Source organism: Dermacentor variabilis, chromosome 11, assembly GCF_050947875.1.
Source record: "Dermacentor variabilis isolate Ectoservices chromosome 11, ASM5094787v1, whole genome shotgun sequence".
NCBI classification, from domain to species: Eukaryota; Metazoa; Arthropoda; class Arachnida; order Ixodida; family Ixodidae; genus Dermacentor; species Dermacentor variabilis.
In genome coordinates, this window is record NC_134578.1 from 14,132,753 (window position 1) to 14,158,822 (window position 26,070).

At 47.2% G+C, this 26,070-nt stretch overlaps 1 long non-coding RNA gene across 1 annotated transcript in view; it reads left to right on the forward strand.

The window, feature by feature from the left end:
• Positions 1-1,912: 1,912 nt before the first annotated feature.
• The window catches only part of LOC142563588 (uncharacterized), a 176,108-nt gene continuing 151,950 nt past the window's right edge, over positions 1,913-26,070 (forward strand). The window contains exon 1 of the long non-coding RNA XR_012824346.1: positions 1,913-2,063. This is a non-coding gene — a long non-coding RNA (uncharacterized LOC142563588). The remainder of the gene's footprint in view (positions 2,064-26,070) is intronic.

Sequence of the window (26,070 nt, forward strand, 5' to 3'; positions counted from 1 at the left end):
AAGCACGATAAACTGCATGAGGAAGCAAAAAGGGTTAAGCGGCGATTGCATGGTTGCCGCTACAATGACCAGTGACCATACAATGACCATGGCAGATGACAGATGACCATGACAGATGACCATTGACCATACAGGGACTCAGCTAATAATGGCCTACGTATTGATAACCATCCTGCACAATATCACATCGACATGAGTGCGGGTGAATTGGCCTTTGAAATTGGATGGTGGCACCAGCAACCACACTCCACAATACAATTTGTGTGATTCAATATCATCTTGCTCAAACTCCTTGCAGTCTCTAAAAAGGAAAGGGCATGGTTACATCACCGAGGCCATGCACCAACTTTCCTTCAACACCGCTGTGATTGTCTACTTAGAGCCGCCAATACTGGAGACGTATTCTCGCTTGTTTACTGCGAACATGCTTTCCCCGATAGATGTTCAAAGGGAATGACCACATTCGTATCTACTTTGTAATGTACATTCCGACATTTTCACGACATGTACGGAACTATCTCCGAAGTCCTTTTTTTTTTTCATGCAACGTACGCACGGGTAATCTTCTTCGGCAAACCTGCTTTGATGCTTGACGAGTTATCGCACGACAGAACTATAATTATGGTGCGCCACTTACCTTTATGCCACCATCGTTTACATGCGTTCGATGTGGTGGATGGGACAATGCAATGCTACGACATCCTATATCATTCCTGCACTCTGTGTTGCAACTACATGTTAGCACCTTCCGTCCAAAGTGAACCATAGCCTGAACTGGCGCTACTTGGAGGCGTGTTATGCAACACTACAGCCTCGACATAGCGGGTGTCTAAAGCGACTAAAGGTGAAATGAATGGACGTAGGAAAGAATCGGTTAAGTTTTCCTCGCTACGCTACCCCACCCCCTTTCCCTTCCGCTTTTTATTTATTTTTTTGCAGTTTTTCGGTACGTTACCGTTGTCGGCATCCAAGTCGCCAGCACCAGACTTGCGCTGAGCGTCCACGAGTTCGGTGAGGTAGGCGTTCACTTCCTTCTGAACGACGGCCACTCTGTCACTGAGTCGTTCTAAGTGCGTTTTTGCGTCGGATGGAGCGTCGACCGGCTTGGAAAATTGCTTTAGTGACTTCGATTTTGAGAACACTTCGACGACTATGGAGGCCGCCATTTTTATTGGTCGAGTGGATGGATGAAGCTATAGCCATAGCCTCTTTGTGCCGGCTGGATGATCGGCGAACTAATGAGAAGCGGCTGTCGTTTGAACCAGAGTTTTATACAACAATTATCGTATGAAACTCTATGATTGGAACCATTACTTCGTTCCTCAATGGTTGGAGTCGTAGAGTTTCTCACCATAAACTCTATGGTTTGAACCAGTTTCTCACTATAACACTATGGTTGGAACCACAATCAATGGCGGTGGCGCCACTTACGTAGGGTGTTCTCGAGCATACTTTTACGTTTGCGGTGCTCGCCACTCACAGAAAAGAAATACGCATAAATAAAAGAGCAGCAGTGTACTTCCGCTTGCCGAATTATTAGCGAAGCAGTAAATAGTAGCCGCTGTTGGAACTTTTGCTCGGGGGCGCAACTTGCGTTGGGGGCACGGAGGACTGAAAACTGAGGAGCGGGTCAGTTCTCTTTTGTTTACTTTTTTTTCGCGAAACCACTCCGCGCTGTGCGCAAGAGGGCTGCTTGGAGTAAAATACCTTGACGATTTGAAAGCGCTGCCTCATTGAACTCTGCCGCCGCCGCGCAACCTCCTCGCTCTCCTCCGCGCCATTTTGCCCCCATTTTTCTGAACGACGATTGGTCTCCCTGCCGTTGCCCTTGGCAACACGCGGATCTTGCGTTTTGCTTGTTCTCTCTTTCTCGTTCGCGCCATTTTTCTCCTCTGCTCCGCCATGTGCCAACGCGCTCTTGCCACCGTGCTCTTACGTACATAACTGCAGTAATTATAAGTTTTTTACCACAAGGAAAGCGTGATGGCTTGCGCAGGAAGCAGTGGTTGCATAACGTTGGCCGAAAGAACTTTGTTCCAACAAAGAACAGCGTTGTTAGCAAGGTGAGGAGTCTCAAAGCATCCCATAATGCTGCATTTTTCATTCTTCCGGCTTGCTCAGCAGCATTTTTGTTGTGGCAATTTGTACGTTGCATAAAAATGCGGTTCTCCTCAGTATGCTCATTATTGTGCGGCGGCTCCATCATCCGGCACGTCGCCATCTGTTATTTGCGAAGAGACAGCCTCTCGATAGCACTTTTCGCGATTGTTACGATCCGTTGCCTGTTTTACTCAAGATTGGAAATAGCGGCTTGCAGAGGCGCTAATAATTCTAGCTGACGTCGATCTGTGCGTGAAAGATACTATCATGCAATCCCTGAAAAAATTGGCGGCAAATATGCGCTTTAAGAACGGTTTACACCTTTTGGCGCGCCCAGTCTGTCACAAAACGATAATCGTCATCTGCCTTGATGAGTTTCCTGTCTTAATCGCTGCGAGCCCGGAACTTTCCAGTAACGAACGGCACGCGCGTTAGCAGGAGCACTCCAAAGGGTGTAAACTATTGTATGCAGATAACGCGCGTGCCGTTCGTTACTGGCAAGTTATCGTTGTGACAGAAGGGGCACGCCAAAGGGTGTAAACTGTTCTTATAGTGTAACTGTGGTATTGCAGGTGATGAGCGCTAGCTTGTCCACGTATATTGCGTTTTTTTTTTAAGTTTTAAGGCGAAAGCCTCAAGGTGGCGTTCTGAATAGGAAATATCACGTGAACTAAGGAAGGCCAGAGGCGACCCAAAGAATGTCCACCCCTGTATGAGAGAATGATTAGCGAAACCAACGATAAAGATTGAGGTGGATCAGACCACATCAAGGAGGATTAAGGTGCACGAATAAGGATTAGGTGGGATTAGTGCTGAAGTACTAAGACCGATTAGGCTACATGAAGTTTTAGGGAGCATTGATGTGGATGCAGGGTCCATTAGGGTACGTATACTAAGGTGAACTAGGGTTCATGGAGGTGGATTGACTGATCGATGGATTATGGTAGATTAACGTGGAATGGCATTGATGGAGGTGGAGTAGGGTAAATCGGGGATAAGAATAAGGTGGAATAGGGTGAATTGGGGAGGAGAGCTAATGGAGAATACCTTAGTAACTTGAGATTCGCCGAGCTGCAATAGCCACGAGCTTCATGCGCATATTGCTTTCATTTTTTGCTATGTCACCTGTCTGTCTGGAATACATCTACTTAAGGCAGGTAGTGACTGCTGATCCAGATCATGAGACTGAAATAACCAGAAGAATAAGAATGGGCTAGGGTGTGTGTGGCAGGCATTCTCAGATCTTGAACAGCACGTTGCCATTATACCTCAAGAGAAAAGTGCATAACAGCTGCGTCTTACCAGTACTCACCTACGGGGCAGAAACTTGGAGGCTCACGAAAAAGGTTCTACTTAAATTGAGGACGACACAACAAGCTATGGAAAGAGTGAGGGTGTAACGTTAAGGGATAAGAAAGCAGATTAGGTAAGGGAACAAATGAGAGTTATTGACATCTTGGTCAAAATCAAAAGAAATGGGCAGGGCATATATGACAGAAGGCAACCTATAGTAGTTAAGGGTTACTGACTGGACTCTAAGAGAAGGGAAGGATGAAATTGAGAAGTTTGCAGGGACAACATAACCACAATTGGTATATGACCGGGTTGGAGAAGTATGGCAGGCCTTTGCGCTGCAGTGGGCGTAGCCAGGCTGATGATGAAGCACGATTAAGGTCATGAATGAGGATCAAGGTGAAAGACGACTGGGGTGGATTCAGGTGAATTAGGCTTGACACAGGCGTATTAAGACCGAATAGAGCGGATGAGGGTGAACGTATTAACGATTAAGGTGGATAAAAGTTTTAAAGCCTACTCTAACGAACCTTAATCCACACCAACCCATAATCCACGTTAATCAGCCTCAATCCTCCTTAATTCACCACTCACCTTCATCATTAATCCACCCTAATCATCCTTGATTGACCTTAATTGATCATTCCTAATGCACCATAATCCATCTACTCCAATCAACCCTAATCGTCCATGGACCTTAATCCAAAATTCTTAACCCACCTTCATTCCAAAACATCTTCAACTTTAATGCACCATTACCCTTAATATACCTTTATTGCCCTTAATTCACCTGTCTAGTAACTAATAATTACTTCACCACTAATTGGTAATCATCTCTTGTTCGCTTCCAACCTTCCTTCAATAGATATTTTCTGCCACAAGCAACACTGTTACTGTTGTCAATACAACGCTGTTATCAGCACTACTCAAAAATTTTGAACACTGGAGCGCACAACTGGTCCAAATAACACACCTCTATAGAATGCTCCGGCACGTCTGCAGGAGCCCAAGCAAAAAAAGCGCGCCGTGCGCAGCCGGCTAGCAAGTAGAATAGAGGTAGAAAGTGCTGCAACGAGGAGTGTGTCGGTACTTTCAAATTATCAAGGGGCATTAGCTCGGAGGTGTACGCTCTGCAGCAATTCTAAACAGGACGTAATTGCAACGTTTCATAGCATTATGGTTGCCGAAGTCATGTTGAAAGAACTTTATAATGAACTTCGCAAATTGGGCCATAAGGTGAAATCGGTTGCTTTTTCCTTTTTTAACAAGACATAAATGCTTTACAAGGCCAGCCAACTTAACTGTTCCCATCAACCGCAGGTACTGGCCTCTGTTCAGTTCTTCTGTATCTTTAAAAAAACATCACCTTTATCGCTGCCTTCTACTTGCTTTTCTCTGCTTTGGCTTCCTGGGACTCTCAGGCAGACTTCTGGCGCTATGAAGAAATGTATGCATTCTCACTGCACTGCAAGAATGAACTGGAGACACGTACGACACACAGACCCATTAACTTATTCTAGCTGTAGCTTAAGGAACATCGTGCTTTATTGAACAAATTTCGGGTGGCCGCGCATCACTACGACAGCGCACCATTGAGGAGGCTGAATGTCATTTCTGACTCCGCGTTTAGGTTCGTTGACTTCGGCTTGAGGTGCCTTCTTCCCTCGGCAAGTGAAGCTTCACGGAACCAAAGTTTTGCTATAGCCGGCACACGGTCCAGAACAGTCCAAGCGTAGAGCCTGCCTACGTGTGACCAAGGAACAGCCGTTTGTTGCGATCGCAGGCGTACATTCTGTGGAGCCTTGCTCACGCTTGCAGCACATTTGCTAACTTTCACGTCCCTGTGCTTCTTGCGCACACAGGTAAGATACACCTGCGGTAGGAAGGATTCGTTCCTTAAGCCAAAGCAGCTGCTTCTTCCCCATCTTCCCAGATGATGCGCTGACTGGTCGGCGCTCAGTGCTGAGGGCAGCAAACCCCCACATTCTGTGCAACGCTCTAAGAGCACGTGTATTATGGTACACCGGTGCAGGTGTGCAGGAACCTCTAACATGCTCTGCTTAAAATTCTTTGTGCTCTCAACAGCAGTTAGGCAATGTGTTTTTATATGCATAAAAGCAAGTTGTCAGTAAACACGAATGTTCTAAAACCAGGACTATGCATTCTTGCATAATGGATGTTCTACATGCCACAAATGCGCCATGCACTGTCAAAAGCAAGAATCCCGGACCTGCAAGGCATTCATTATACATATTCTGAAACGCATTGGTTTCGGCCTGCGATGGCACGATAGCATGATTCTGTCGAAGGAGGGCAAAATTTCACGCCGATATTTCTTTGTCCCTTGCCATTGCCGTGGAGCAGTACATTACGTAGTGTTGCATGTGCATTCATTTCATGAGCTTTGGTTCCTCCTGTCCCACAGCAACATACGGGAGAGCACGGTCCATATAACACAGCACAAAAAAAAACACGGACTAACGCAAAGCTGCCCTCATGGCGCCTTTGCCATGGTACGAAACTTATGGAGTAACACATGTGAGCGCACAGAACCATAACAAATCCGCAATTGCGGCCCGAAAGCATGGCCGCTAATGCAAAAGAATTTTTTTTTCTAATAAGCCAAAGGACACTTTTCTCATAGCGCGCAGAGGGGGTAGGGCATGGGTAAGGGCCTCTCACTGGCTTCGTGGCGGCTGATCTCGATGATATGCTGCTGACCAAGCCAAAACACAGCCACCTCCTGAAGCTTCGCTTCGGTAGCTCCGGGACACGGCAGCTGCCTAGCGGGCAGCGTTATTTCGCTTTGAAGTAGACTGCTGGTTTCTGCGCTGACGGGGCAATTATTTGTAGGGTACCCCGACACTTTGGCAACTGCAATTCTCCGGACCACTGCAGACGGCTCAGGGAATATGACACATCGTTCCCACGACGATGTTAAATGTTTGCCCAATTTGTTCTTACAATCGCGTGAAAAGTTTAATTTACCTATATCACTGCCACAACCTAATCATACGCAAAGGGTTGACCCGTTACCTTCGTCATGCCGTTTGCTCCAAGCACATCGACTTTGATTGTTAGAACTACCAGGGTATATTACACGGCTGCAGAAAAGTGAACTTCCCATAGGCTCGCATAGACTCGAGACCAATTTGTTCAGCAATTATGCATATGCAATCTCAAATGCGTGCTCGCCTTCACAAGGCCATTTCCTTACAATACAAAGCGTGAGTGAATTTTACAGAGCATGTACAAACACTTTATTTACAGTAATAAATACAACACATTGGTCAGGCGCATCTTGCAAAAACATAGTAGAACAGCTTGCAGCAGAAGCCAAGCAGCATCCCAAACGCCCATTTCCGCCCCCTTGTTGCATATTTAGCTTAGGCGCACCTACTCATCTTTCGGAGTTTCATTCACTCCTTGTTGCATCGCTTCTCTGTAATCTCCTTTCACGAAGTGCAGCTTAGTAGTTAGGTGGAAACTGACCCCCTTCGTTGTTAGTTCAGCCGTGCGTTCGTTGCAACCAATTGCATTGTGCACTTGGACTTTGCCAAACTCTGTTCATCCAGGATCCTTGCATAGTGCAGTTTCCTTTTGCTAAAGCATTCCGGGAACAAGTTCTCAAGCTCACTGGCTCCTTGGCTGGGATTGTCACTTTGCTTGCAAACTTCACTTAGTTTTAAAACACATTCTCGTGCGACATAACCAGCGACTTAATGTGTTATCCGCGAGTCGCTCTTCTCTATGTGTTGGTTGTCACATTGTGCTTGGTTTGTTTGGAATGCAATATATAATTTTGTAATGCTGGCCAGCAGATAGCTAAAGTAAACTGGTGTGGGAACATCATGGCAATGTTGCCGGCCGTACTTCATATTTATATCTTTCCTGGCTTGCCAAAGTTTCGGCTCACAGTAAGAATTGGCTGCTTTGCAGAAGTAGAGATAGCAAACACCAGTGATTTATTATTGTTATCTCTACGCAAGTGCACCTTTTGAGCATCAAACTGCTACAATAGGCAATATCATCAGATTGTAGTGACACTGAAGAATTTTACACTTTATTAAACATATTATGTACAAAAGAACAAGTGACACTCAAAGCACAATAGAGACGAGCACAGTCTTCGAAATCTGGTTTATAGATCAAGCTCGTTGGCTATTTATACATAATTCACCTTGTATTCGAGCATAATTGCTGGTGCCCACATGCGTTACAAAATCCACAGCATTATTTGTGTTATGCGTGCAACCTGGTTGGACAAGATTCTTTCGCTACAGAACTGTTGACAACACTTGGGATAGTTTTGGCACATCAAGGCTCGCTTCATGCCAAGCATTTCCCTCAGCACTCGGTGGCGAACAAAAAATTTAGTGCCACCTCCACCCACTAACACCAGACTGCACATCTACATGCTAAAACAGCTCCTGAGATTTTAATGAAATAATTGCAGCTCACACTGTAAAGACATGAAAAAGAGCGCAAAGTTGGACAGTAGTGTAGTCGCATGCTTACAGCTAGCAAGTTGCTCACAGGCGCCATGCACCAAAAAAGCAGCAAACAAGCAACAATGCTCTTTGCACTAGATGGAAGAGGCAGAAGAAAAAAGAAGCACGATTCATGTTAGTGTTTAATTAGAATAAAATCAATCAAAAATGGTTCCAAGATGGCACAAGCACCAACAGAAACGTAGTTACTGGCAGGCAAGGAATTAGTGGCCAGCCAGATGTAAGCAGCATGGCAGCATCTAGACAGAGACGGGCAGCACGTGCTGGCGGCAAACAAACAAGCAGCTAGGGAGCTGCGAAGAGCTCACAAGCGTCATGCACCAAAAAAGCAGCAAACAAGCAATGCTCTTTATACTGGATGGAAGCAGGCAGAAGAAAGAAGCATGATTCATGTTAGTGTTTAGTCACAATAAAATAGAAAACGGTTCTGAGATGGCACAAGCACCAACGGAAACGTAGTTACAGGCAGGCAAGGCATTAGTGGACGGCCAGATGTAAGCAGCATGACAGCATCTAGACAAAGACGGGCAGCACACGCTGGCGGCAAACAAACAAGCAGCTAGAGAGCTGCGAAGAGCTCACAAGCGTCATGCACCAAAAAAGCAGCAAACAAGCAATGCTCTTTATACTGGATGGAAGCGGGCAGAAGAAAGAAGAAGCATGATTCATGTTAGTGTTTAATCACAATAAAATAGAAAATGGTTCTGAGATGGCACAAGCACCAATGGAAACGTAGTTACAGGCAGGCAAGGAATTAGTGGACGGCCAGATGTAACCAGCATGGCAGCATCTAGACAGAGACGGGCAGCACGTGCTGGCGGCAAACAAACAAGCAGCTAGGGAGCTGCGAAGAGCTCACAAGCGTCATGCACCAAAAAAGCAGCAAACAAGCAATGCTCTTTATACTGGATGGAAGCAGGCAGAAGAAAGAAGCATGATTCATGTTAGTGTTTAGTCACAATAAAATAGAAAACGGTTCTGAGATGGCACAAGCACCAACGGAAACGTAGTTACAGGCAGGCAAGGCATTAGTGGACGGCCAGATGTAAGCAGCATGACAGCATCTAGACAAAGACGGGCAGCACACGCTGGCGGCAAACAAACAAGCAGCTAGAGAGCTGCGAAGAGCTCACAAGCGTCATGCACCAAAAAAGCAGCAAACAAGCAATGCTCTTTATACTGGATGGAAGCGGGCAGAAGAAAGAAGAAGCATGATTCATGTTAGTGTTTAATCACAATAAAATAGAAAATGGTTCTGAGATGGCACAAGCACCAATGGAAACGTAGTTACAGGCAGGCAAGGAATTAGTGGACGGCCAGATGTAACCAGCATGGCAGCATCTAGACAGAGACGGGCAGCACACGCTGGCAGCAAACAAACAAGCAGCTAGGGAGCTGCGAAGAGCTCACAAGCGTCATGCACCAAAAAAGCAGCAAACAAGCAATGCTCTTTATACTGGATGGAAGCAGGCAGAAGAAAGAAGCATGATTCATGTTAGTGTTTAATCACAATAAAATAGAAAATGGTTCTGAGATGGCACAAGCACCAACGGAAACGTAGTTACAAGCAGGCAAGGAATTAGTGGATGGCCAGATGTAACCAGCATGGCAGCATCTAGACAGAGACGGGCAGCACATGCTTGTGGCAAACAAACAAGCAGCTAGGGAGCTGCGAGGAGCTCACTAGCACATGCCGCAAAAAAGTGGCACGTAAACAATATGCCTTTGACTGGATGCAAGCAAGCAGAACGAAGAGGAAACATGGTGCATGTATGCATGCATGCCCATTTATTTATTTATTTGAGTACCCTAAGAGCCCGTTAGGGCATTACATAGGGAGGACGGGGGGATGAAAAAGTTAAGTGGAATGTGTACAATGCAAATAATATATGAAGGAATTTAGGATCAATAAAAAATTATCTCAACATTGAGCAGAAAGAAACAGAAAAATGAAAGAAAAAAGAAAGGAGAAATGGAGTTTATAGAATATTTGGTAGCGTGCAAACGCATAAGAACCTAAAATGCCATTTAGATAACCAGCACCCATCACAACATGAGCTTTAGGATACAATCAAATGATGATTTAGGTAAACAACCTAGACAGATACATATCGGATGAAACGGAACTATTTAAGTAAACATTCAAGCAAATGTGGGTTTGGACAGGTTTGTGGGTTGGACAGGCTCTAAAAAGGGTTGCAGTGCTGCATGAAATGATGATTCCGTAAGCGAGATCCATTCGGCGATAGATAAAGCTAGAGGCGAATTCACATAAGCGATAGTCCTGGCAAATACAGATTTTACTTGATGAACATGGTCTGTGCAGGTCGAGATGTGGGGAGGGGGTAGAATATGGCTTAGAGTTAATGCAATGTTGCTGTGGTAAAAGCTATGGAAGGACAACAGCGATAATTTCCTGTGCATGTCAAGTGAAGGGAGATTGAGTAATTTTTTTTAAGGCGGACACACTTTGCTATCGCGAGTATGAAGTTAAGATGAACCACACAACTTTATTTTGAACTGATTCGGGTAGGTTTGCGAGATCGGGGTGCCAAATTATGGACGCACATTCTAAAGAGGGCCTGATAAGAACTGCATGCGCGAAGTCTGGTATCTGTGTTCGCAAGGTGTAAGTGCCGTTTCAGGTAACAAGTTGTTTGGATGCTTTTGTGGTGATGTGTTCAATGTGAGCATTCCAGCTAAATTGGAGGTAAACAGGACACCCAAGTACTTGATTGAAGATACTGAGTCAACAGTAATACCGCGTATTGTATATAGGTCAGCGGTAGGTCGAGTTATCGAAGCAAATTTTACGTGTTTAGTTTTGGCTATGTTCATTTCCATCTGCCATCTGTCACAACGGTTAGTTAGTTTTGACCATGCCTTACACTAGATGCAAGCAGGCGGAAGAAAGAGAAAGTATGATGCGTGTTAGTGTTTAATCACAATGCAATAGAAAGTGCTTCAAAGATGGTGGAATCACCAGTGGAAACCTAGTTACAGGCAGGCAAGGAATGACAGCATTTCAGAGGCATGCTGAATGCATTGATCTACAGGCTGACAGGCGGCGAGCTAGTGGGGGGCAAGTTATCGGTCCTGTAATCTCTGCGTCCTGATTCGTTGTTTGCAAAAAAGCGCAAGTCCACGTGGCGATTCCATTAACGGTGCGCTTGACCAATATCAGGTTCCTTGAAGCAGTCAGGTTCTTTCCACCAAGAAGTCACGATCTCCAAGAGTCTTCTTTTTAATGCCGCACGTGAGTAATTGGCTGGGTTGTTCTGAAGGACTGTGCTGCCACTCAGCCGGTCGACTTGGATCAGTCAATTTCTCGAGGTGTGTTACTTCTACAACTGTACATATATTGTTCGTGGAGCAATGCCAGTATGCCAATATAAGGGAGTATTCAAGTGAAACAAGTCGAGTTTTTCAACTTTCACTTAGACAGGGATTTCAGCACGGAAGTCACCACTGACTTTTTCGTAACTTCATATCGAGGACGCATGGTGTTGGTCAGGAATTTCAGGTCAGGTCAGGATGGTAGACTTCCGACGGTCGTTTCGGTCATTGCACTGTGGCTGACTTGAACACATGCAAGTGTTTCTGTGGTCAGGCGAAGAAACACAAAGTCATCGGTGCACCCACTTTTGGAAAGAGAGCCATCAGGCACGTCACTCAGGAAAGTTGTAGCAGTCCTTCTTGAAACAGAACAGTGCGCTTTTGACGGTGACAGGGAGGGAGACTCCTTCTTGCGTATCAAACTGCTGCTCCATCAAGTCTAAGGATTTGGACTTAAGTAAAAAAGGTCTGTGCGATTTCGGCAGGCGGGTACCTACCAACACTATGCCGAACAATCAGAAACGAGATTTCTGGATTTCAAAGCCTTCCAATGCCAACTGTGCCACAGCCACTGCAGCCCAAAATATGTTTAGCTTGGTTGGCAATTAGAGTCAAATTAATTCTCACTGCCCCAAAAGAATGGAAGTGACCCAAAGGTGAGTAAAAGACCAGAGAGATTGAAAGTCAGTAAGACAAAAGGCAAACAGGAGGACAGGAAGAAACAACCGACATCCCCTTGATGGGTCACTGCAGAGAGTCCCAGTATGTGAAGGCGAGGTCAAAGGGATTCATTGCATCTGCCTGTGTCCAAAAACTGAGCATCAGCTCAACCTTCACCATCCCTTTTTCCCCGTACACGGCTAAGCACCACACAGTCATCCGCGATGTGGTCAATCCCCCACGTGCTCGGGTCCGTGGTGTCGCAACACACCAAATGCCTGCCTGCGCAGACGCCCCTGCGGGAGGCCATGCATGGCCAGGTTTCCATCGTGTGTTTTCAGAGCACTTGTATACATCCCAAAAAGTGCACACCTTTTGAGCACTTGCAATAAATTTCCTCGCCTTCAGTTTTGAAGGCTGGGCACTAGGGCAGCCTTTCGCTGTATTGTTCATATGCAACCTCTGCCCTTCATAACCTAAGCACTTGAGTGGCACCAACTGCCTGTTGCATTTCGTCTGCATCCCTGGCAGCTTCAGACTTCCCCTAACAAGCAGACACTTGATAGTTTCCAATCTTTCACTTTCCATTCACTGTGTACACCTTATACCGTTTCCTCCAGAGAGCCGTCTAATTCTCCTAAAGGATGCCTCTTAATCAGAAGAATTATTATAGTCTTGCAGCTCACCTTCACTCGTTGACGTCGATGAGAACAGCCAATTGAGGCCACGGAAGACCCTCGTCACGAAGGCGCATGCCGCTCCTTGTGGCGATGTATTCGCTTGTTCCAAAAGACGACACTCCCGGCAGCCGCAGCTTAGGCCTTACTGCAGCTCCAAGAGGTCGGTAGTCAGGCTCGGAAATCCCAGGTCCAGACATGAGCAGTCAAATCTGCATCAGTTCTCAAAGGGGAACGTTTGTCCGGAGGTTGCTGTGGGCAGGTTGTCGTCATGTGAAATTGGGTTGTCGGCAGCATACTTTGAGGAATGACCGATATTACAGCTACCAATCTCTCACGTGATTTTCATTCACTTTGTATGCCCTATACTGTTTCTCCCAGCGTGCCGTCTCATTCTCATAAAGGATCTCTCCTTAATCAGGAGAAGAATAAATAAATTGTCTTGCAGCTCACCTTCACTCGTCTACGTCTCGATGAGAACTGCCAGTTGAGGCCGCTGAAGACCCTCGTCACAAAGGCCCTTACCGCAACGCCGCTTTTCGTGGCCCTTTGGCCCAAAAGACGATGTGCCCGGCAGCCACAGCTTAGGCCCAACTGCTGCTCCAAGAGGCGGATAGTCGGGCTCGGATATCCCAGGTTCCGACATGCGTGGTCAAATCTGCATCTATTCTCAAACGAAAAATCTTTCCGGAGGTTCCTTTGGTCAAGTTGCCGTCCTGTGAAATTGGATTGTCAGCAGCATACCTTGAGGAATGACGGGTATTGCAGAACTCTCAGCACTGTCAGCAAAGAAAAATATGCTTGGTCCAAATCATTCAGAAGTGAAGTTCAATTTGTTTGCGTATACAACATCTTCCGACCAGCGTTCTGGGCACTCTGGCCCATCCAAGCGGTAAAGTTGTTGCAGAGTTCGTTGTGCTTTTTCTCTATATGGCCTTGTCAAGAGACATCAGAAAGCGGTTATTACGGCAAAGGAATGGTTCTTCGATTACTTCCAGGTTCCACAAAAGCCTTGTACTATTCTCATTCACAAGAAGCAGGACAAAACCGACTTTCAGCTCACTTGAAGACGTGTTATAAACCAAATGACCCGATCACAGCTGCAGAATATACTTCTGCACCACCTGTTTCATAGCTTCACTGCACTTGGTATTTGTTATACTTGTACACACTGCAGCCACCTGCCTAAAGTAGACAGCATTCACGCATCAAAAGAATTACAGGCAATGAACTAGCACAAGCAGCAAGCAAGCAATTAGGGAACTCCAAGGAGCACAGTTGCTGTTAGCACCAGGACAATAGTAGTAAATTAAGAAAGATCAATGCTAGGTGCAAGAAGGAAACAAACACATATCAAAGAACAAAGACAAAGCAAGATGCATGTGAGTGTTTGAGCACCATCACATATATAGGAAGAGGGAGAAAGATGGTGAAAGTACCGATGGCAAGGCACTTATAGGCGGGCAAGAAATTAGTGGCTGGCCAGAGAAAAGCACCATGCCAGCATCTAGGCAGTGACAGGCGGCACGCTTGGCAGCAAGCAAGCAGCTAGGAAGCAGAGAGTAGCTTACTAGCGGCATGGCACCAAGAGAGCAGCAAGCGTGGAACACCATGCCTTACACTAGATGCAAGCAGCCGGAAGGAAGATAAAGCATGATGCTTGTTAGTGTTTAATCACAATGCAATAGAAAGTGGTTCAAAGATGGTGGAATCACCAGTGGAAACCTAGTTACAGGCAGGCAAGAAATTAGTGGCTGGCCAGAGAAAAGCACCATGCCGGCATCTAGGCAGTGACAGGCGGCACGCTTGGCGGCAAGCAGCAAGCAAGCAGCTAGGAAGCAGGGAGTAGCTTACTAGCAGCATGGCACCAAGAGAGCAGCAAGCGTGCAACACCATGCCTTACACTAGATGCAAGCAGGCGGAAGGAAGAGAAAGCATGATGCGTGTTAGTGTTTAATCACAATGCAATAGAAAGTGGTTCAAAGATGGTGGAATCACCAGTGGAAACCTAGTTACAGGCAGGCAAGAAATTAGTGGCTGGCCAGAGAAAAGCACCATGCCGGCATCTAGGCAGTGACAGGCGGCACGCTTGGCGGCAAGCAGCAAGCAAGCAGCTAGGAAGCAGAGAGTAGCTTACTAGCAGCATGGCACCAAGAGAGCAGCAAGCGTGCAACACCATGCCTTACACTAGATGCAAGCAGGCGGAAGGAAGAGAAAGCATGATGCTTGTTAGTGTTCAATCACAATGCAATAGAAAGCGGTTCAAAGATGGTGGAATCACCAGTGGAAACCTAGTTACAGGCAAGCAAGAAACTAGTGGCTGGCCAGAGAAAAGCACCATGCCGGCATCTAGGCAGTGACAGGCGGCACGCTTGGCGGCAAGCAGCAAGCAAGCAGCTAGGAAGCAGAGAGTAGCTTACTAGCAGCATGGCACCAAGAGAGCAGCAAGCGTGCAACACCATGCCTTACACTAGATGCAAGCAGGCGGAAGGAAGAGAAAGCATGATGCTTGTTAGTGTTCAATCACAATGCAATAGAAAGTGGTTCAAAGATGGTGGAATCACCAGTGGAAACCTAGTTACAGGCAGGCAAGGAATGACAGCATTTCAGAGGCATGCTGAATGCATTGATCTACAGGCTGACAGGCGGCGAGCTAGTGGGGGGCAAGTTATCGGTCCTGTAATCTCTGCGTCCTGATTCGTTGTTTTCAAAAAAGCGCAAGTCCACGTGGCTATTCCATTAACGGTGCGCTTGACCAATATCAGGTTCCTTGAAGCAGTCAGGTTCTTTCCACCAAGAAGTCACGATCTCCAAGAGTCTTCTTTTTAATGCCGCACGTGAGTAATTGGCTGGGTTGTTCTGAAGGACTGTGCTGCCACTCAGCCGGTCGACTTGGATCAGTCAATTTCTCGAGGTGTGTTACTTCTAGAACTGTACATATATTGTTCGTGGAGCAATGCCAGTATGCCAATATAAGGGAGTATTCAAGTGAAACAAGTCGAGTTTTTCAACTTTCACTTAGACAGGGATTTCAGCACGGAAGTCACCACTGACTTTTTCGTAACTTCATATCGAGGACGCATGGTGTTGGTCAGGAATTTCAGGTCAGGTCAGGATGGTAGACTTCCGACGGTCGTTTCGGTCATTGCACTGTGGCTGACTTGAACACATGCAAGTGTTTCTGTGGTCAGGCGAAGAAACACAAAGTCATCGGTGCACCCACTTTTGGAAAGAGAGCCATCAGGCACGTCACTCAGGAAAGTTGTAGCAGTCCTTCTTGAAACAGAACAGTGCGCTTTTGACGGTGACAGGGAGGGAGACTCCTTCTTGCGTATCAAACTGCTGCTCCATCAAGTCTAAGGATTTGGACTTAAGTAAAAAAGGTCTGTGCGATTTCGGCAGGCGGGTACCTACCAACACTATGCCGAACAATCAGAAACGAGATTTCTGGATTTCAAAGCCTTCCAATGCCAACTGTGCCACAGCCACTGCAGCCCAAAATATGTTTAGCTTGGTTGGCAATTAGAGTCAAATTAATTCTCACTGCCCCAAAAGAATGGAAGTGACCCAAAGGTGAGTAAAAGACCAGAGAGATTGAAAGTCAGTAAGACAAAAGGCAAACAGGAGGACAGGAAGAAACAACCGACATCCCCTTGATGGGTCACTGCAGAGAGTCCCAGTATGTGAAGGCGAGGTCAAAGGGATTCATTGCATCTGCCTGTGTCCAAAAACTGAGCATCAGCTCAACCTTCACCATCCCTTTTTCCCCGTACACGGCTAAGCACCACACAGTCATCCGCGATGTGGTCAATCCCCCACGTGCTCGGGTCCGTGGTGTCGCAACACACCAAATGCCTGCCTGCGCAGACGCCCCTGCGGGAGGCCATGCATGGCCAGGTTTCCATCGTGTGTTTTCAGAGCACTTGTATACATCCCAAAAAGTGCACACCTTTTGAGCACTTGCAATAAATTTCCTCGCCTTCAGTTTTGAAGGCTGGGCACTAGGGCAGCCTTTCGCTGTATTGTTCATATGCAACCTCTGCCCTTCATAACCTAAGCACTTGAGTGGCACCAACTGCCTGTTGCATTTCGTCTGCATCCCTGGCAGCTTCAGACTTCCCCTAACAAGCAGACACTTGATAGTTTCCAATCTTTCACTTTCCATTCACTGTGTACACCTTATACCGTTTCCTCCAGAGAGCCGTCTAATTCTCCTAAAGGATGCCTCTTAATCAGAAGAATTATTATAGTCTTGCAGCTCACCTTCACTCGTTGACGTCGATGAGAACAGCCAATTGAGGCCACGGAAGACCCTCGTCACGAAGGCGCATGCCGCTCCTTGTGGCGATGTATTCGCTTGTTCCAAAAGACGACACTCCCGGCAGCCGCAGCTTAGGCCTTACTGCAGCTCCAAGAGGTCGGTAGTCAGGCTCGGAAATCCCAGGTCCAGACATGAGCAGTCAAATCTGCATCAGTTCTCAAAGGGGAACGTTTGTCCGGAGGTTGCTGTGGGCAGGTTGTCGTCATGTGAAATTGGGTTGTCGGCAGCATACTTTGAGGAATGACCGATATTACAGCTACCAATCTCTCACGTGATTTTCATTCACTTTGTATGCCCTATACTGTTTCTCCCAGCGTGCCGTCTCATTCTCATAAAGGATCTCTCCTTAATCAGGAGAAGAATAAATAAATTGTCTTGCAGCTCACCTTCACTCGTCTACGTCTCGATGAGAACTGCCAGTTGAGGCCGCTGAAGACCCTCGTCACAAAGGCCCTTACCGCAACGCCGCTTTTCGTGGCCCTTTGGCCCAAAAGACGATGTGCCCGGCAGCCACAGCTTAGGCCCAACTGCTGCTCCAAGAGGCGGATAGTCGGGCTCGGATATCCCAGGTTCCGACATGCGTGGTCAAATCTGCATCTATTCTCAAACGAAAAATCTTTCCGGAGGTTCCTTTGGTCAAGTTGCCGTCCTGTGAAATTGGATTGTCAGCAGCATACCTTGAGGAATGACGGGTATTGCAGAACTCTCAGCACTGTCAGCAAAGAAAAATATGCTTGGTCCAAATCATTCAGAAGTGAAGTTCAATTTGTTTGCGTATACAACATCTTCCGACCAGCGTTCTGGGCACTCTGGCCCATCCAAGCGGTAAAGTTGTTGCAGAGTTCGTTGTGCTTTTTCTCTATATGGCCTTGTCAAGAGACATCAGAAAGCGGTTATTACGGCAAAGGAATGGTTCTTCGATTACTTCCAGGTTCCACAAAAGCCTTGTACTATTCTCATTCACAAGAAGCAGGACAAAACCGACTTTCAGCTCACTTGAAGACGTGTTATAAACCAAATGACCCGATCACAGCTGCAGAATATACTTCTGCACCACCTGTTTCATAGCTTCACTGCACTTGGTATTTGTTATACTTGTACACACTGCAGCCACCTGCCTAAAGTAGACAGCATTCACGCATCAAAAGAATTACAGGCAATGAACTAGCACAAGCAGCAAGCAAGCAATTAGGGAACTCCAAGGAGCACAGTTGCTGTTAGCACCAGGACAATAGTAGTAAATTAAGAAAGATCAATGCTAGGTGCAAGAAGGAAACAAACACATATCAAAGAACAAAGACAAAGCAAGATGCATGTGAGTGTTTGAGCACCATCACATATATAGGAAGAGGGAGAAAGATGGTGAAAGTACCGATGGCAAGGCACTTATAGGCGGGCAAGAAATTAGTGGCTGGCCAGAGAAAAGCACCATGCCAGCATCTAGGCAGTGACAGGCGGCACGCTTGGCAGCAAGCAAGCAGCTAGGAAGCAGAGAGTAGCTTACTAGCGGCATGGCACCAAGAGAGCAGCAAGCGTGGAACACCATGCCTTACACTAGATGCAAGCAGCCGGAAGGAAGATAAAGCATGATGCTTGTTAGTGTTTAATCACAATGCAATAGAAAGTGGTTCAAAGATGGTGGAATCACCAGTGGAAACCTAGTTACAGGCAGGCAAGAAATTAGTGGCTGGCCAGAGAAAAGCACCATGCCGGCATCTAGGCAGTGACAGGCGGCACGCTTGGCGGCAAGCAGCAAGCAAGCAGCTAGGAAGCAGGGAGTAGCTTACTAGCAGCATGGCACCAAGAGAGCAGCAAGCGTGCAACACCATGCCTTACACTAGATGCAAGCAGGCGGAAGGAAGAGAAAGCATGATGCGTGTTAGTGTTTAATCACAATGCAATAGAAAGTGGTTCAAAGATGGTGGAATCACCAGTGGAAACCTAGTTACAGGCAGGCAAGAAATTAGTGGCTGGCCAGAGAAAAGCACCATGCCGGCATCTAGGCAGTGACAGGCGGCACGCTTGGCGGCAAGCAGCAAGCAAGCAGCTAGGAAGCAGAGAGTAGCTTACTAGCAGCATGGCACCAAGAGAGCAGCAAGCGTGCAACACCATGCCTTACACTAGATGCAAGCAGGCGGAAGGAAGAGAAAGCATGATGCTTGTTAGTGTTCAATCACAATGCAATAGAAAGCGGTTCAAAGATGGTGGAATCACCAGTGGAAACCTAGTTACAGGCAAGCAAGAAACTAGTGGCTGGCCAGAGAAAAGCACCATGCCGGCATCTAGGCAGTGACAGGCGGCACGCTTGGCGGCAAGCAGCAAGCAAGCAGCTAGGAAGCAGAGAGTAGCTTACTAGCAGCATGGCACCAAGAGAGCAGCAAGCGTGCAACACCATGCCTTACACTAGATGCAAGCAGGCGGAAGGAAGAGAAAGCATGATGCTTGTTAGTGTTCAATCACAATGCAATAGAAAGTGGTTCAAAGATGGTGGAATCACCAGTGGAAACCTAGTTACAGGCAGGCAAGGAATGACAGCATTTCAGAGGCATGCTGAATGCATTGATCTACAGGCTGACAGGCGGCGAGCTAGTGGGGGGCAAGTTATCGGTCCTGTAATCTCTGCGTCCTGATTCGTTGTTTTCAAAAAAGCGCAAGTCCACGTGGCTATTCCATTAACGGTGCGCTTGACCAATATCAGGTTCCTTGAAGCAGTCAGGTTCTTTCCACCAAGAAGTCACGATCTCCAAGAGTCTTCTTTTTAATGCCGCACGTGAGTAATTGGCTGGGTTGTTCTGAAGGACTGTGCTGCCACTCAGCCGGTCGACTTGGATCAGTCAATTTCTCGAGGTGTGTTACTTCTAGAACTGTACATATATTGTTCGTGGAGCAATGCCAGTATGCCAATATAAGGGAGTATTCAAATGAAACAAGTTGAGTTTTTCAACTTTCACTTAGACAGGGATTTCAGCACGGAAGTCACCACTGACTTTTTCGTAACTTCATGTCGAGGACGCATGGTGTTGGTCAGGAATTTCAGGTCAGGTCAGGAGGGTAGACTTCCGACGGTCGTTTCGGTCATTGCACTGTGGCTGACTTGAACACATGCAAGTGTTTCTGTGGTCAGGCGAAGAAACACAAAGTCATCGGTGCACCCACTTTTGGAAAGAGAGCCATCAGGCACGTCACTCAGGAAAGTTGTAGCAGTCCTTCTTGAAACAGAACAGTGCGCTTTTGACGGTGACAGGGAGGGAGACTCCTTCTTGCGTATCAAACTGCTGCTCCATCAAGTCTAAGGATTTGGACTTAAGTGAAAAAGGTCTGTGCGATTTCGGCAGGTGGGTACCCACCAACGCTATGCCGAACAATCAGACACGAGATTTCTGGATTTCAAAGCCTTCCAATGCCAACTGTGCCACAGCCACTGCAGCCCAAAATACGTTTAGCTTGGTTGGCAATTAGAGTCAAATTAATTCTCACTGCCCGAAAGAATGGAAGTGACCCAAAGGTGAGTAAAAGACCAGAGAGATTGAAAGTCAGTAAGACAAAAGGCAAACAGGAGGACAGGAAGAAACAACCGACATCCCCTTGATGGGTCACTGCAGAGAGTCCCAGTATGTGAAGGCGAGGTCAAAGGGATTCATTGCATCTGCCTGTGTCCAAAAACTGAGCATCAGCTCAACCTTCACCATCCCTTTTTCCCCGTACACGGCTAAGCACCACACAGTCATCCGCGATGTGGTCAATCCCCCACGTGCTCGGGTCCGTGGTGTCGCAACACACCAAATGCCTGCCTGCGCAGACGCCCCTGCGGGAGGCCATGCATGGCCAGGTTTCCATCGTGTGTTTTCAGAGCACTTGTATACATCCCAAAAAGTGCACACCTTTTGAGCACTTGCAATAAATTTCCTCGCCTTCAGTTTTGAAGGCTGGGCACTAGGGCAGCCTTTCGCTGTATTGTTCATATGCAACCTCTGCCCTTCATAACCTAAGCACTTGAGTGGCACCAACTGCCTGTTGCATTTCGTCTGCATCCCTGGCAGCTTCAGACTTCCCCTAACAAGCAGACACTTGATAGTTTCCAATCTTTCACTTTCCATTCACTGTGTACACCTTATACCGTTTCCTCCAGAGAGCCGTCTAATTCTCCTAAAGGATGCCTCTTAATCAGAAGAATTATTATAGTCTTGCAGCTCACCTTCACTCGTTGACGTCGATGAGAACAGCCAATTGAGGCCACGGAAGACCCTCGTCACGAAGGCGCATGCCGCTCCTTGTGGCGATGTATTCGCTTGTTCCAAAAGACGACACTCCCGGCAGCCGCAGCTTAGGCCTTACTGCAGCTCCAAGAGGTCGGTAGTCAGGCTCGGAAATCCCAGGTCCAGACATGAGCAGTCAAATCTGCATCAGTTCTCAAAGGGGAACGTTTGTCCGGAGGTTGCTGTGGGCAGGTTGTCGTCATGTGAAATTGGGTTGTCGGCAGCATACTTTGAGGAATGACCGATATTACAGCTACCAATCTCTCACGTGATTTTCATTCACTTTGTATGCCCTATACTGTTTCTCCCAGCGTGCCGTCTCATTCTCATAAAGGATCTCTCCTTAATCAGGAGAAGAATAAATAAATTGTCTTGCAGCTCACCTTCACTCGTCTACGTCTCGATGAGAACTGCCAGTTGAGGCCGCTGAAGACCCTCGTCACAAAGGCCCTTACCGCAACGCCGCTTTTCGTGGCCCTTTGGCCCAAAAGACGATGTGCCCGGCAGCCACAGCTTAGGCCCAACTGCTGCTCCAAGAGGCGGATAGTCGGGCTCGGATATCCCAGGTTCCGACATGCGTGGTCAAATCTGCATCTATTCTCAAACGAAAAATCTTTCCGGAGGTTCCTTTGGTCAAGTTGCCGTCCTGTGAAATTGGATTGTCAGCAGCATACCTTGAGGAATGACGGGTATTGCAGAACTCTCAGCACTGTCAGCAAAGAAAAATATGCTTGGTCCAAATCATTCAGAAGTGAAGTTCAATTTGTTTGCGTATACAACATCTTCCGACCAGCGTTCTGGGCACTCTGGCCCATCCAAGCGGTAAAGTTGTTGCAGAGTTCGTTGTGCTTTTTCTCTATATGGCCTTGTCAAGAGACATCAGAAAGCGGTTATTACGGCAAAGGAATGGTTCTTCGATTACTTCCAGGTTCCACAAAAGCCTTGTACTATTCTCATTCACAAGAAGCAGGACAAAACCGACTTTCAGCTCACTTGAAGACGTGTTATAAACCAAATGACCCGATCACAGCTGCAGAATATACTTCTGCACCACCTGTTTCATAGCTTCACTGCACTTGGTATTTGTTATACTTGTACACACTGCAGCCACCTGCCTAAAGTAGACAGCATTCACGCATCAAAAGAATTACAGGCAATGAACTAGCACAAGCAGCAAGCAAGCAATTAGGGAACTCCAAGGAGCACAGTTGCTGTTAGCACCAGGACAATAGTAGTAAATTAAGAAAGATCAATGCTAGGTGCAAGAAGGAAACAAACACATATCAAAGAACAAAGACAAAGCAAGATGCATGTGAGTGTTTGAGCACCATCACATATATAGGAAGAGGGAGAAAGATGGTGAAAGTACCGATGGCAAGGCACTTATAGGCGGGCAAGAAATTAGTGGCTGGCCAGAGAAAAGCACCATGCCAGCATCTAGGCAGTGACAGGCGGCACGCTTGGCAGCAAGCAAGCAGCTAGGAAGCAGAGAGTAGCTTACTAGCGGCATGGCACCAAGAGAGCAGCAAGCGTGGAACACCATGCCTTACACTAGATGCAAGCAGCCGGAAGGAAGATAAAGCATGATGCTTGTTAGTGTTTAATCACAATGCAATAGAAAGTGGTTCAAAGATGGTGGAATCACCAGTGGAAACCTAGTTACAGGCAGGCAAGAAATTAGTGGCTGGCCAGAGAAAAGCACCATGCCGGCATCTAGGCAGTGACAGGCGGCACGCTTGGCGGCAAGCAGCAAGCAAGCAGCTAGGAAGCAGGGAGTAGCTTACTAGCAGCATGGCACCAAGAGAGCAGCAAGCGTGCAACACCATGCCTTACACTAGATGCAAGCAGGCGGAAGGAAGAGAAAGCATGATGCGTGTTAGTGTTTAATCACAATGCAATAGAAAGTGGTTCAAAGATGGTGGAATCACCAGTGGAAACCTAGTTACAGGCAGGCAAGAAATTAGTGGCTGGCCAGAGAAAAGCACCATGCCGGCATCTAGGCAGTGACAGGCGGCACGCTTGGCGGCAAGCAGCAAGCAAGCAGCTAGGAAGCAGAGAGTAGCTTACTAGCAGCATGGCACCAAGAGAGCAGCAAGCGTGCAACACCATGCCTTACACTAGATGCAAGCAGGCGGAAGGAAGAGAAAGCATGATGCTTGTTAGTGTTCAATCACAATGCAATAGAAAGCGGTTCAAAGATGGTGGAATCACCAGTGGAAACCTAGTTACAGGCAAGCAAGAAACTAGTGGCTGGCCAGAGAAAAGCACCATGCCGGCATCTAGGCAGTGACAGGCGGCACGCTTGGCGGCAAGCAGCAAGCAAGCAGCTAGGAAGCAGAGAGTAGCTTACTAGCAGCATGGCACCAAGAGAGCAGCAAGCGTGCAACACCATGCCTTACACTAGATGCAAGCAGGCGGAAGGAAGAGAAAGCATGATGCTTGTTAGTGTTCAATCACAATGCAATAGAAAGTGGTTCAAAGATGGTGGAATCACCAGTGGAAACCTAGTTACAGGCAGGCAAGGAATGACAGCATTTCAGAGGCATGCTGAATGCATTGATCTACAGGCTGACAGGCGGCGAGCTAGTGGGGGGCAAGTTATCGGTCCTGTAATCTCTGCGTCCTGATTCGTTGTTTTCAAAAAAGCGCAAGTCCACGTGGCTATTCCATTAACGGTGCGCTTGACCAATATCAGGTTCCTTGAAGCAGTCAGGTTCTTTCCACCAAGAAGTCACGATCTCCAAGAGTCTTCTTTTTAATGCCGCACGTGAGTAATTGGCTGGGTTGTTCTGAAGGACTGTGCTGCCACTCAGCCGGTCGACTTGGATCAGTCAATTTCTCGAGGTGTGTTACTTCTAGAACTGTACATATATTGTTCGTGGAGCAATGCCAGTATGCCAATATAAGGGAGTATTCAAGTGAAACAAGTCGAGTTTTTCAACTTTCACTTAGACAGGGATTTCAGCACGGAAGTCACCACTGACTTTTTCGTAACTTCATGTCGAGGACGCATGGTGTTGGTCAGGAATTTCAGGTCAGGTCAGGAGGGTAGACTTCCGACGGTCGTTTCGGTCATTGCACTGTGGCTGACTTGAACACATGCAAGTGTTTCTGTGGTCAGGCGAAGAAACACAAAGTCATCGGTGCACCCACTTTTGGAAAGAGAGCCATCAGGCACGTCACTCAGGAAAGTTGTAGCAGTCCTTCTTGAAACAGAACAGTGCGCTTTTGACGGTGACAGGGAGGGAGACTCCTTCTTGCGTATCAAACTGCTGCTCCATCAAGTCTAAGGATTTGGACTTAAGTGAAAAAGGTCTGTGCGATTTCGGCAGGTGGGTACCCACCAACGCTATGCCGAACAATCAGACACGAGATTTCTGGATTTCAAAGCCTTCCAATGCCAACTGTGCCACAGCCACTGCAGCCCAAAATACGTTTAGCTTGGTTGGCAATTAGAGTCAAATTAATTCTCACTGCCCGAAAGAATGGAAGTGACCCAAAGGTGAGTAAAAGACCAGAGAGATTGAAAGTCAGTAAGACAAAAGGCAAACAGGAGGACAGGAAGAAACAACCGACATCCCCTTGATGGGTCACTGCAGAGAGTCCCAGTATGTGAAGGCGAGGTCAAAGGGATTCATTCCATCTGCCTGTGTCCAAAAACTGAGCATCAGCTCAACCTTCACCATCCCTTTTTCCCCGTACACGGCTAAGCACAACACAGTCATTCGCGATGTGGTCAATACCCGACTTGCTCGGGTCCGTGGTGTCGCAACACACCAAACGCCTGCCTGCGCAGACGCCCCTGCGGGAGAGGCCATGCATGGCCAGGTTTCCATCGTGTGTTTTCGGAGCACTTGTATACATCCCAAAAAGTGCACAACTTTTGAGCACTTGCAATAAATTTCCTCGCCTTCAGTTTTGAAGGCTGGGCACTAGGTCAGCCTTTCGCTGTATTGTTCATATGCAACCTCTGCCCTTCATAACCTAAGCACTTGAGTGGCACCAACTGCCTGTTGCATTTCGTCTGCATCCCTGGTAGCTTCAGACTTCCCCTAACAAGCAGACACTTGATAGTTTCCAATCTTTCACTTTCCATTCACTGTGTACACCTTATACCGTTTCCTCCAGCGTGCCGTCTAATTCTCATAAAGGATGCCTCTTAATCAGAAGAATTATTATAGTCTTGCAGCTCACCTTCACTCGTTGACGTCGATGAGAACAGCCAATTGAGGCCACTGAAGACCCTCTTCACACAAGGCCCTCATTGCACGCCGCGTCTTGTGGCGATGTATTCGCTTGTTCCAAAAGACGACACTCCCGGCAGCCGCAGCTTAGGCCTTACTGCAGCTGCAAGAGGTCGGTAGTCAGGCTCGGAAATCCCAGGTTCAGACATGAGCAGTCAAATCTGCATCAGTTCTCAAAGAGGAACGTTTGTCCGGAGGTTGCTGTGGACAGGTTGTCGTCATGTGAAATTGGGTTGTCGGCAGCATACTTTGAGGAATGACCGATATTACAGCTACCAATCTCTCACGCGATTTTCATTCACTTTGTGTGCCCGATACCGTTTCTCCCAACGTGCCATCTCATTCTCATAAAGGATCTCTCCTTAATCAGGAGAAGAATAAATAAATTGTCTTGCAGCTCACCTTCACTCGTCTACGTCTCGATGAGAACTGCCAGCTGAGGCCACTGAAGACCCTCGTCACAAAGGCCCTTTGGCCCCTTGGCCCAAAAGACGATGTGCCCGGCAGCCACAGCTTAGGCCCAACTGCTGCTCCAAGAGGCGGATAGTCGGGCTCGGATATCCCAGGTTCCGACATGAGTGGTCAAATCTGCATCAATTCTCAAAGGGAAAATCTTTCCGGAGGTTCCTTTCGTCAGGTTGTCGTCCTGTGAAATTGGATTGTCAGCAGCAT